The 14,222-nt window shown below is 41.8% G+C and overlaps 1 pseudogene; it reads left to right on the top strand.

Annotated features, from left to right (window-relative positions):
• Positions 1-515: 515 nt before the first annotated feature.
• On the top strand, positions 516-13,963 carry LOC132127201 (small glutamine-rich tetratricopeptide repeat-containing protein beta-like; annotated as a pseudogene).
• Positions 13,964-14,222: the final 259 nt, after the last annotated feature.

Below are 14,222 nucleotides of genomic sequence, written 5' to 3'. Positions count from 1 at the left end.
TTGTGTTTTATCAGCTTATAAATATTGTGTTTGTTGATATTTGTGAAATTTAAGACCAATTTATGCAGAAAACCAGAAAATGTAAAAGGGTTCTCTTACTTTTTTCTTGCCAGTGTACAGAGTTAATTGAATTCGAGTCAGTTAAGACTATTATAATTAAATTAATAATGGACACACACACATACTTGAATTTGTGGTTCTCCATAGGCATAATGGTTTTTTTATACTGTACAAACTGTATTTTCTATCGCCATACATCAACCCTACAACTAAACCTACCCCTTACAGATAACCACTGGCAATTTTTTAAGTCTATAAAACACAGTTTTCTATTTTTTAAAGCATTTTGTTTTAAGGTCCTCATAAACCATGTTTACGTTGTAGTTTCCATGTCATTATACACATGTGTGTCCTCATAAACCAAAACCATATATATACACACACACACACCTTATATAAATTAGCTCCTTTTCTGTAGTAGGATTCATAAACTCTTCATCCTAGTTCTTGAGCAGGCATATTTCCGGCGCACGCGCAGTGCAGAGCGTCAGTCTGACGCGAAGCTGTGTCTGGCGCGAGCGCTGCAGCCTCTTTCTCCAGGTAGGTGGGCGGGGGCGCGCACAACACCAATATATCATTTTACTGATATTTTTGCGCTGAATATGAGACGCGGGGATCCTGAAGAGCACCAGAGACCAACGGTTTCTCCTTCTGTCCGTGAGTGTGTCTCTCTGTGTAAACCAGTGTAAACATCACATCTTGGAGGCGAATCTGCTGTCAACGGGTTATTGTGACCTATACCTGACACTAAATCATATTTCATGTTGTGGGATGACAGTCTGATTCCTTTGTCAGCATTACATCGTACCTGCTTCATCATATGTGTTTTGGCTTGTGTTTTCCATTAATAACTCACTGTGTGTAACAGCTGCATTAAACTATTCTGTGTAATAGGATCAGAACAGATGTATATTTCAGAATACAACCACATAGCTTTGGTGAACACAAGCATATAAAGTTATTGATAGATGAATGTTATGTAATCAACATGACGTGTATAAATATGTTTAGTATAAAACATTTATAGATAGTCATTTCGGTTAATGCACAGTGTACTGACAGCCGTGTCAGTTTATAAATGCATTAATCATTTTTTCTGTTTTATTGAATATTTTGGAAGTGTAAAATGTTGTCTCTGCGGTCTCTTGTTGTGTGATTATTGCTCTTTCAGCGGACCCAGGTGTCCATGCCAGATCTCCTCTAGTGTCCTGTCTGACTCAGTTAAAGCTATCCCTTTTCACCAAATCTTTCCGCAGGTCTCTCTCAGACACAATGGCAGTGGACAAGCGCTTGGCTTATTCTATCGTTCAGTTCCTCAGAGATCAGACTCACTGTGGCTCGCTGAATTCAGATGAACAGGAGAGTCTGGAAGGTAGGTCACCCTCATGTATAAGCATAAATAGGGATTTATCATTTTAACTTCAGTGTGTTATCAGCAATTTCATCTAAAGTTAATATATTGAAGTAAATAGATATGAATGTACAAAATTGCAACTTCATCATTATAAATGTGTAATTACTAAAATAAAAAGTTTTCTTTTTATCATGAATGCTTTTCAGTGCATTCACCGGTACACTTCAACCATGCTGTGCATCATAAACAATACAAGTAATTATATTATTAAATATACAGATGTACTGAAGTCCTGTATAATTGGGCCAAAAAAAAAAACACTGGAGAGCTCAGCAAATTGCATATTTAATATAAATTTAAGCTACAATATATTTTCATTTCATTGTAAATAACATGCAATCAAGTGTTTAAAAACAATACATGCAGTTTGTACTTTTCATATTTTGTAGTATTTTTATATTAATAATAAAAATAATAATTACATTTATATATTTTACATTTACATTCATTACATTTTCTTCTCTTATTTACTTATTTATTTGACTATTATTTCAGCAAGTTTGCATGCATCTCATTTGTAATAATTAGATGAATTTGCGTATACATGAAATCATTTTTAACCTCATTAACTCTCTTCACTTTTTGTCCAGTGGAACAAAAAAACAGAAAAATAAACTCAATTTAGAAAAGAAGTTTTTTCTAAACTGGCTCCATCACATTTAAATTTTTTTATGTCATTTAAATGACATTTTAAATATTGTTGTAATAAAATGGCCAAATACAAGTCTGTGTGCATAGCGAGCATTATATGTATCCTGAATAGACACAAATAACTAATAATAAATAAAACAAAATGTCATACTTTTTGCAGAATTTAATTAAAGTGTAATTCGACTGAAATGATGTTAATGAGTAATATTAATCACGTCTCATCTCAAACGTGCTCTTCACTGGCCGTGCACAAAGTACTCTAATTATTGACATGAAAATGTATATAAAATATACACATTATTATTGAGAAAATGAGTAAAATGACATCACAACTGTCATAATTTGTGTCAAAATGGGTACCATTCATAGGTTACTGTCATAAACCGGTCTCTTCCTTCGGTTTGTTTACCTTCATTCACACACGCGCGCACACACACACAGCTGATTACTATTATCTCAGCGCTCGCGCTGCGCACACACTCTAATCATTCAAATTCATGTTTCTCCCCCTCACCTCTCTCGCAGCTGTTTCCCACTAGAATCAACACTTACACTGATTATCTCTCACCTGATCCTTTTTTCTCTCTAATTCTCTCGGCTACTTCTAGTCACTGTTTGCTCTGTCTTTTGTCGGATTATTGTTGAACGTTGAGCTTACGCTCTGTTTCTTCGTTGCGATCTCATCAGCATTTATTCTCTTGAGAATTCCCTAGTCTAGTCTGGTCCCTATCATCTGTCATCTTCATTTTGTTTGTTCACAGATCTGCGTCTGATGACGGCAGTCTCCTTGTTTGAAGTGTTTGAACAATAAACTGTACTGCATAACCTCTGCTTCTGGGTCCTCTATTCAAGACTGTGACAGAATAATCCGACCCAGGATGGACCCAGCGGGGGAAGGACCGTTTCGTGCAGCTATTGAGCTGCAGGGAGTCATGCTGGGCAGGCACGAGGCAGAGATCTCTGAGACTCGTCGCTCCATGGAGAGCCTGACTGCGCAGGTTGCTGACTTAACTGCACGCCTTCATCGCTATCAGCTTGAGGCTTCCCCTCCTCGTGGGAGTTCTGCTGAACCCAGGGTTAACAATCCTCCCAGCTATGCCGGTGAGCCCACACAATGCCGTGCTTTTCTCACTCAATGCGAGGTTTGTGTTCTCCTTGCAGCCAGCCACCTATGCACAGGATCGAGCCCGCATCGCCTACGTTATCTCACTACTATCTGGCAGGGCACGTGAGTGGGGAACCGCCGTCTGGTAGATGAATTCCGACCTGACTAATCGTTTCCAGCTGTTCAAAGAGGAGATGGTTAAGGTGTTTGACCGCTCGGTCCATGGTCAAGAGGCGTCTCGCCAGCTCGCGGTGCTTCAACAGGGAAGACGTTCGGTGGCTGATTATGCTATCGAGTTCCGTACTCTAGCAACCTTGTCAGGCTGGAATGAACCTGCTCTTATTGCTCACTTCCTTGAGGGTCTCAATTCCGACTTTAAGGACGAGATTTATGCATGCGAGATTCCTGAGCAGTTTGATCAGCTAGTGGAGCTGGCGATCCGTCTGTACAAGCGCTTTGAGATGCGTTGTCGCGCTCGCGGTCTGAGGACCGAGCGACCAGTAACTCCGCCCACACCCTCTGTTCCTGTTTGGAGTGATCATGAGACAGAGCCTATGCAGCTGGGTGGTATTCGGATCTCGACGGCTGAACGTCAGTGACGGATAATAAACCATCTCTGTCTCTACTGTGGCTCCGATGGCCACTTGGTGTCCTCCTGCTCTGTAAACGCCAGAGCTCGCCAGTAACCAGGGGAGTTCTGGCGAGCGCAACTACTCTTCCCCCCTTCGTCCAAGACGCGCACTACCCTCCCGGTGACTCTCCGCTGGTCCACCTCTTCTGCTTCCTGCCTGGCTCTCATCGACTCTGGTGCGGAGGCAAGCTTCATTGATGAGAGATGGGCACGTGAACATGACATTCCTCTTACTGACCTTGATGATTCCACTACTGTGCTCGCGTTGGATGGTAGTGTCATTTATAAGGTTCGTCGCATCACCCGACCGGTGAGTCTCACCATCTCAGGGAACCATCAAGAGACAATTTCTTTTTTTATTTTTCAATCCCCTTTTACCCCTATTGTTTTGGGCCACCCATGGCTAGCTAAACACAATCCCCATATTAATTGGACTAATGGTTCTATCTTGTCTTGGAGTCTTTCGTGTCATGTTGATTGTCTAGTGTCTGCTATTCCTCCTGTTTCCTCTGTTTCTGTGTTTCAGGAAGAGGCCGGGGATTTGTCTGGAGTGCCGGGGTAGTACCTCGATCTGCGAGCGGTTTTCAGTCGCTCCCGAGCCACTTCTCTTCCTCCCCATCGACCATACGATTTGCGCTATCGATTTTCTTCCTGGTACTATTCCTCCTCGCGGTCGGTTGTATTCTTTGTCTGCGCCCGAACGCGAGGCCTTAGAAAGGTATCTCTCCGAGTCTATTGCGGCTGGTACTATCGTTTCTTCCTCCTCTCCCGCTGGTGCTGGTTTTTTTTTTGTGAAAAAGAAGGACGGTTCCTTACGTCCCTGCATAGATTATCGGGGGCTGAATGACATCACTATTAAAAACCGCTATCCCTTGCCTCTCATGTCTTAAGCCTTCGAGATCTTGCAGGGGGCGAGGTTTTTCACAAAATTAGATCTACACAATGCGTACCATTTAGTACGAATCAAAGAGGGAGATGAATGGAAGATCGCGTTTAACACGCCCCTCGGTCACTTTGAATACCGGGTTCTTCCTTTCGGATTGGTCAACACTCCCGCTGTCTTTCAGGCTCTCATTAATGATGTCCTGAGAGATATGCTTAACGTCTTCGTGTTTGTATACCTTGATGACATACTAATTTTCTCACCCTCCCTCCAAGTGCACGTCCAGCATGTTCGTCGAGTCCTGCAACGTCTCTTAGAGAACCGCCTCTTTGTAAAGGCTGAGAAATGCACATTCCATTCTCAGTCAGTTACGTTTCTGAGATCTGTCATTTCCGCTGGGGGAATAAGTATGGACCCTTCCAAGGTTCAAGCCGTCACTGATTGGCCTGTACCCGATTCCCGAGTCGCTCTTCAGCGCTTCTTAGGTTTTGCAAATTTTTATAGACGGTTTATTCGGAATTTTAATCAGGTAGCTGCCCCACTTACTGCGCTCACCTCGGTCAAGTCCCGTTTCACTTGGACCAAGGCGACCCAGTCGGCGTTCGACCGTCTGAAGACATTATTTACCTCCGCTCCCATTCTTATCAATCCTGATGTCGAGAGACAATTCATCATCAAGGTCGATGCGTCGGATGTGGGGGTGGGGGCAGTACTTTCACAGCTCTCACCTTTGGATGATAAGGTTCACCCGTTTGCATTCTATTCACATCATCTCTCTTCCGCGGAGCGCAATTATGATGTGGGTAACCGCGAGTTATTGGCCATTCGTCTGGCATTAGGTGTGTGCCATTGGTTAGAGGGCTCTTCGCAGCCATTCATTGTCTGGACAGATCATAGGAATCTTAAGTATATTCGATCCGCTAAGAGGCTCAACGCTCGTCAGGCTCGTTGGGCGCCCTTTTTCTGTCGATTCAATTTCACAATTTCCTATAGACCTGGTTCTAAGAACACCAAGCCTGATGCTTTGTCTCGTCTGTTCGGCTCCTCAGAGGATGCCTCAACCAAGGAGAACATTCTCCCTCGGGAGTGAGTGGTTGGGGCTACCGTTTGGGGGGTTGAGCGGATAGTCAAACAGGCTCTTAAGCGCGCTATTACTCCTCGACAGTGTCCCAAGCAATTATTATTCGTTCCCGAACCTGTCCGTCCGGCAGTTCTCCGTTGGGGGCATTCGTCTAAAGTCTCAGTTCATCCTGGTGTCAGGGGTACGCTTGCCGTCATTCGTCAAAGATTTTGGTGGCCTACTAGAGAACGTGATATTCGCCGTTACGTATCTGCGTGTCCTGTCTGCGCCCAGACTAAGGCTGGCAATTCACCTCCCGCCGGTTTACTTCGGCCACTTCCGACTCCGTCACGTCCGTGGTCGCATATCGCCTTAGATTTCGTTACAGGTCTCCCTCCTTCCATGGGGAATACCGTCATCCTCACAGTGGTGGATCGATTTTCTAAAGCCGCTCACTTCGTTACACTTCCCAAATTACCCTCTGCTAAAGAGACAGCTCAGGCGGTAGTAGATCATGTCTTCAAACACCATGGTCTCCCCACAGATGTTGTTTCTGATAGGGGTCCGCAATTTATCTCTCATTTTTGGAGGGAGTTCTGCCGGCAGATCGGCGCCACCGTCAGTTTGTTGTCAGGTTATCACCCCCAAACTAACCGGCAGGCCGAAAGGGCCAATCAGATTTTAGGTCGTATGCTCCGCAGTCTAGCATTCCAGGCTCCTTCATCCTGGTGCGAACAGTTGCCGTGGGCTGAGTATGCGCATAATTCGTTACCGTCATCTGCCACGGGTTTTCTCCATTTAATTGTAGCCTCGGTTATCAACCCCCGCTCTTCCCCTCTCAGGAGCTTGGGGTTTCCGTTCCGTCAGTTGAGGCATTCATTCAGAGATGCCATCGTACATGGAGGAGGGTGAGAACTGCCCTTTGTCGGACCAAGGCTCGCTCTCGCCGAGCAGCCAACCGTCGTCGCGTTAAAGCCCCTAGATATATTTGCGGCCAACGAGTCTGGCTATCCACCAATAATCTTCCTCTACAGTCCAGCTCCCGTAAGCTCTCGCCTCGGTACATAGGACCTTTTTCCATTATTAAGGTTCTCAACCCCGTTACTGTCAAACTCAAACTTCCTCCCAGTCTTCGACGCATCCATCCCGTGTTTCATGTGTCCTGCTTAAAGTCCGTTATTCGGATGCACGCCCGCCCTGTCCCTCCGCCTTCTACCCTTGTTGAGGGTTCTCCTATCTATACCGTCCGCAGGCTTCTTGATGTTCGCCCTCGAGGCCGAAGAGAAGCTGGATTCCATCTCGGGACGTCCTGGACCACTTGCTCATTGAGGATTTTCATCGCTCTCGCCAGTCTTCACCTTCGGGAGCGCCAGGGGGCACTCGTTGAAGGGGGGGTACTGTCATAAACCGGTCTCTTCCTTCGGTTTGTTTACCTTCATTCACACATGCGCGCACACACACACAGCTGATTACTATTATTTCAGCGCTCGCGCTGCGCACACACTCTAATCATTCCCATTCATGTTTCTCCCCCTCACCTCTCTCGCAGCTGTTTCCCACTAGAATCAACACTTACACTGATTATCTCTCACCTGATCCTTTTTTCTCTCTAATTCTCTCGGCTACTTCTAGTCACTGTTCGCTCTGTCTTTTGTCGGATTATTGTTGAACGTTGAGCTTACGCTCTGTTTCTTCGTTACGATCTCATCAGCATTTATTCTCTTGAGAATTCCCTAGTCTAGTCTTGTCTTGTCCTGTCCCGTCCTCACCTGTTGTTACGTTAGTAGGAGTTGGTTATTCACGTTTGTTCTCGGCCCAGTTCACCTTCTGTCTGTGGACCATCACTCACCTGCCGTCTGCGAGTTGTTTGCACCGGACACGAGGGCGGAGAACTGTTGTTGCTCATAGATCGTCTGGCACTGGATTCCGGTCCCTATCTATCATCTGTCCGGCAAGGATCTTCATTTTGTTTGTTCACAGATCTGTGTCTGATGACGGCAGTCTCCTTGTTTGAAGTATTTGAACAATAAACTGTACTGCATAACCTCTGCTTCTGGGTTCTCTATTCAAGACTGTGACAGTTGCAACATTTATCATGAAACACTGGACACTGTTAGTTTTTATTGTTAGTGATTATAGACCCGTAGCGCTCACCCCGATTGCTGCAAAGTGCTTTGAGAGGCTGGTGATGAAGCATGTTAAATCTGTTCTTCCCATCAACCTGGACCAGCATCAGTATGCCTACAGGGAAAATAGGTCCACAGAAGATGCAATCATTACAGCCCTCCATAAAGCGCTAACACATCTGGACAAGGGGAAGACATACGTGAGACTACTTTTCATCGATCATAGTTCAGCGTTTAATACTATTATTCCTAATCAGCTGGTCACTAAACTTCTTGACTTGGGTCTTAGCAGCAGCCTGTGTATGTGGATAAAGGATTTCCTGACAGATCGACCACAGACAGTGAGCATGGGCTCATACCGATCTTCAAGCCTGTCCGTCAGCACTGGAGCACCGCAAGGCTGCGTGTTGAGCCCGTTGCTATATTCCATCTACACGTACGACTGCATCTCCACCCACCCCTCGAACACAATGATAAAATTTGCGGATGATACAACTGTAGTGGGAGAAATCTCAAACGACGATGAGAATGCATACAGAGATGAAGTTGATAGATTGACAGGATGGTGCAAAAACAACAATTTGACCATGAATGTTAAGAAAACAAAGGAGATAATAGTGGACTTCAGACGGTGTAAGGAGGACCCTCAACCCCTCATAATTAATGGTGAGGAAGTGGAAAAGGTATCATGTTTTAAATTCTTGGGGATCATGATCTCAGAGGACCTCAAATGGGAGATAAATACTACCGCTATGGTTAAAAAGGCGCAACAGCGACTTTACTTTTTAAAAACACTCAAAAGGAGCCATTTGCCTGCTGAGCTTCTTAAGATCTTTTATCAATGTGCCATAGAAAGTGTCATAACATACGGGATTTCTGCATGGTATGCTAATAGCACAGGGAAGGACAGGAAATCTCTTGATCGAGTTATAAGATCTGCTGAAAAAACCATTGGACTTCCCCTGAACCGACTGGATGATATTTTTAAGATCCGCTGCCTCCGCCGAGCACGTAACATTCTACAGGACGAGACACACCCCTCAAACCATCTTTTCTCCTTGCTTCCATCTGGCAGGCGGTACCGGGCTCTTAGTGCACGGACTTCCAGGCTGCGGAATAGTTTCATTGCAAGGGCCATTGCAGAACTGAATAATTATACACTCCTACCTCCCAGTCACCACAGTTGCACTTTATAGGAACGGACTTTATGTAATGGAACTTAAGTTTAATGTCGGATGCCCTGTTATTTTTAATTATATTTATTGTGTGAATGTGTATATGAATGTGAGCATTGTTTTCTTAGAGGATGCACAAGCAAATTTTGTTGTATGGTACTACTGCACAATGACAATAAATTTACTTACTTTCTTAAAAGTGCTAAAAGTGTTGAAGAAACACACATATGAGCACTCCCTCTTTATATAATGGCACCTACTGAAAAATAAACTATATGATTGTCCTGTTTACAGTAGCAGTACAGTGTCTGGAGACCAACTTCAAGATCAGCTTCAGTGACTATCATCTTGCCGGCCCTCAGCCGCTGAGAGAGATATTCCTCAACTCCCTCCTCAAGGTAACTACCTTTACTGCACACAGACCTGGGTTTCTTTCAGTATTTTGACTACTGTTTTTTTATTGCTCAGTATATTCTAGACACGCTTTCCCAAAGCCTCTCGTCTCATTGTGGTTTACAGAATGATATTGTTTCATTACCTGAGACGTTTCCATCTCCAGAGGACACAGAGAGAGCCGAGCAGCTGAAAAATGAGGGCATGTCACACTTCCCTGCTGTATTTAGACTAAAAACAAGCTTCAGTTCATTTCTCAGGATGCATTATGTATAACTAAATGGCATCTGTCATCACATTTTTTCCATTGGAATGATACAAATAAAATCAGGATCAATAACTGATCAATAACTGATGTGTTCCCGATGCTCTGTGCACACTCATGCTTTTGTCTCTATCAGGGAATAACCACATGAAAGAGGAGAATTATTGCAGTGTACTACTGTAACAGGTGAATGCGTTGAGCCATAGAGACGTCTGTGTTTCTGTTTGGTGTTGACTGCTGGGATTGTTCTCTCAGGGCCGCGGCGCACAGTAAGCTGGGACACTACACTGAGGTTACAGGGGACTGTGAGCGAGCGATCGCCATCAACCCGGCGTACAGCAAAGCTTACGGCAGAATGGGGTGAGACGCTTTCATTATTGTGACATGACTGTCAGTGATGTTGTTGTTAACCAGAACTAGAACTGTTGGGATCTGAAATAAAGCACACGTTATGTAAAACATAACTATTAGATGGAAAACAGGAACTTCAATGAAACTTAAAAATGTTGCCTTGAAGACTAACTATAGAAAAAGTGATAAAAAAACCCCACAATTATAAAATTAAATAAATGCAACTATTAAAATGACTCAAATCTGAAATAAAATATATGAAAGCTGAATAGAAATCTCAAAAACGAATAAAAATGACAAAGACAAGTTAAAAATGACAACTTAAAAGTATAAAAATCACTCAAAGATCACTCAAAATTTTAGTAAATAAACACTATATAAATAATATTATAGAATTCGAATATAGAATGAAATAGCATAGAAATAATAGTAAATATAAACATAAATATTAGATGAAAAACATGAACTTGTGCATTTTGCAGCGGCGGCTAACTACAAGAAAAACTATAAACAAAACACAACTATAAAATACAATATGTTTAAGTATTAATATTACTAAAACTGAAATAAAGTTAATTACAAAAAAATTTAAAAAATGTCTAAAGCGTAAACAAAATTATAAAAATAAAAGCTAATTTAAAATGTTGCTAAATACAATAATAGTATATAAATACTAAATTATTTGAATTACATTACTAAAATATGATTTTAAACAGCCAAGTTATGTTTTAGCATTAATTTAAGTTAATATTCCCTTAACGTTACGTATTTCCCTGAATTAGGAATTGAATTAAGTTACATTTTTAAGAGACACTGCAAATGAATGATTTTTATAAAAGTCAAATTTGTGAACAAATCACTTTTTAATGAATCAATCGCATGAGTTAAACTTCAAGTTGAAATATTTGGTTGCGATGATACTTTTTAATTAAGTATTTGTTGTTAGGAACACTTATTAAGAAGTGGACACTTCACTTAAATGCATTAATGGAATCTTTATGAAAAAGAAAAGAATCAAATGAATCAGAGTTAGAACCAGAATCCGTTCGTTCCATTTGATTCCCGTCCCTGCAGAATTATACAACATAGAGTTCATCTAGAATGTTCTTCTAAATGTATATAACTAGTAAATAAACTCATTGTTCAGAATGATGATTCTTTATCTTTATGATTATAGATTGGCACTAATGTCTATGAGCAAGTATCCCGAGGCGATCTCTTATTTTAATAAAGCTCTGGTGTTAGATCCTGAAAACGACACTTACAAATCCAACCTGAAGACAGCAGAGCAGAAGCAAAAAGAAGCATCCAGCCCCGTGAGTAGAAGAAGCTGCGTTTACATTTGATCCATCCCATGAAGACATATGAATGTATATTGAGTGTCACTGTTGAGGAATTAAATATGAGAGCTAGCCAGTAATGACACGTTGTGTTCCTGCAGACGGCCACAGGACTGGGCTTTGACATGGCCAGCCTCATCAATAACCCCGCTGTCATTAGCATGGTATGCGCAAGTGAGGGGTTTCACATTTCTCTGTTAATAGTATTAATGAAAAGGGTCATAAATCGCCCCTGTGAGCCCTCTTAAATCTGTCTGGATGCCAGAGTTAAAGGGCCAGTTAGCTGGAGGTTTCTAGCACACTGCAGCTGTTTAGAAAATAGGACAGATTCAATTTTAAGACCTACGTAAATGCACAAATCTAAGCTGATGTACTGCTCAAGAAACATTTCTGATTATTATCAATGTTGAAATCAGTTTGTTGTTCCAGATTTTTGTGGAAACTAATATATTTTCAGTATAAATCGAAAATCCAAACGAACAGTGTTTATTTAGAATAGAAATCTTTTGTTACATGTAACATTAATCTCTATACTGTCATTTTTGATCAGTTTATTGCATCCCTGCTGAATTGAAGTAATCATTTCCTTCAAAAAAAGAAAAAAAAGAAATGAAAACTAAAAGTTTATTTTGGTGGTTTTTAAGATAATCAACATTGACTAGAAGTTTCTATCCACTCAAACGTTTTCTCTTTTCACTACAGGCTGCCAGTGTGATGCAGAACCAGCAGGTGCAGCAACTGTACGTTCAAGCATTTTTTGGTACAATATTGTGGTATACTTTTATAACTTAAAGGAGTAGTTTATCCAAAAAATACAATTTGTCCCCATTTTCTCAAACTGTGCTAAAAAGACTTTTGCCCTGTTTTTTTATTTCTCACCATTTGTTGATTATCAACTGTTAAAGCTTCAAAAAGTACACAAGAACATGATAAAAGCAGTCCATATAAATTTGATAAGTTTAATTCAAGAGTTACGATTCCAGATTTCATTTAAGATTTATTCACATATAGACAGAAACTCAAATGTACTTGTTTGAAATGTAAAAAATGTTTTGTTTTCATGTTAAGCACTCACAGCTATCGCTTTACGCAACTCTTATTACATCGGATAACTTTTTATATAGATCTCACACACACTATATCATCTCATGAGACGGTATGTTTGTGATTAACTCTCCTAAACCAGCATGTCGGGCATGATCTCTAACGCAGTGGGGGGATCGGCGGCCGCAGTCGGGGGATTATCTGACATATCCAGTCTCATTGAAGCGTGAGCATCTCCTCTTTGACCTTTGATTGACTTGACGTGTGTTACACGTGAAAGATCTTCAAAGGTGATGTGTATAATATACAACTGCACCAAGCAGAATTATAATCCTAGCTGTGGTTTGAGATGTTCTGTGTGTCCGTGTTTCTCTCAGTGGACAGCAGTTTGCGCAGCAGATCCAGCAGCAGAATCCAGAGCTGATCGAACAGCTGAGGAACCACATCCGGAGTCGCTCTTTCAGCGGCAGCGCCGAGGAGCACTCCTGATCCCAGCAGGTCTGAGACACCACACTCATCCTGCTCGAAGAGCTGTAGACCTGTAGAGCTGGAGACCTCAGTTAGTGGTCTGCACACGAGTGCAACACACTGAGCTGTGCTCAAGCTTGTGACATTTCTAACCCAGACTCAACGGAAAAATGAGTTTCTACCTTCAGGTTTGCTCCAAAGCATACCTTATAAATACAAGTTACTGCAATTTCCATCTGAATTGAGGCAGTGAAACACCAAAAACTTTTATTTCAAGACAAATTGTGAATGCAGTTTGTACACACTGTGCAACATTATTAAGCTGTGGTGCTCATGTGGGAGTCACAAGTTTATATAACTTGTGAGATTCAGTTTTTAGCTGAAATGAACACTATAGACTTTCATTCCCTTCAGCACAAATTATGATTACAGGAGCAGATTTTGGATTAATATATAGATGTATTTTCTTGTGGATCCTTGCACAGCGCTATGTAATGACCTCAAGACACTTTTATCATAGCGCATCTTTTGCTAACTAACACAGTTGGACAGTTGCATCATAACCAACTTTTGTGATGTAGTAAACTTGCTCAGTAGCGCACCTGGTACAGGACAACACAGAAGTCTTAGCCATAGAGACAGATGTTTTTCTGTTTGGTGTTGACTGCTGGGATTGTTCTCTCAAGGCACTTAGAGTCGAAGACTTTTTCTCAAGTCGTACTGAAATCAGTGATGCGTTACTAGTAATAGAGTCATTTTTGCTTTAAGGTATGACTTTTACTGAGGTATGGTTTTCAGGTTGTCTTCATGCAACCGTGTATCCTGCAGAATTATGAAAACTGAATCTCTGTCTATACAGGGTCAAGAACTGAAGGAGGGCAGGTGGAGAAAGGGTCGCGAGTGCAATCGTTTAAACCCCAGATGGAGGGCATGGCACTTTATATGGAGTTATCAGAAGAGAAGAGGAAAAACACATTTAAACTCACCTAATACACAGAGAACATTATCTTAATACCCGAGTGAGGTTTCTTTGTGTTTGTCTGTGTAGATAACGTGCAGTGTAGCTGGTAACGACACATCAGAGTTGAGTTTATTTTACTAAACGAATGATTGATCATATGTTTGTGCCTATTAATTAGCTGCGGGGCCATGGTTATTAATATCCATGACATTTTTAGGGATAGTTCAGTCCTTAAAAAACAATCCACTCATGTTGTTTAGTCATGAGGGTGAGGATATGATGACCGATTTATTGT

The sequence above is a fragment of the Carassius carassius genome, chromosome 45 (assembly GCF_963082965.1).
Source record: "Carassius carassius chromosome 45, fCarCar2.1, whole genome shotgun sequence".
Lineage (NCBI taxonomy): Eukaryota > Metazoa > Chordata > Actinopteri > Cypriniformes > Cyprinidae > Carassius > Carassius carassius.
This window is presented reverse-complemented; position numbering and strand designations above follow the sequence as displayed.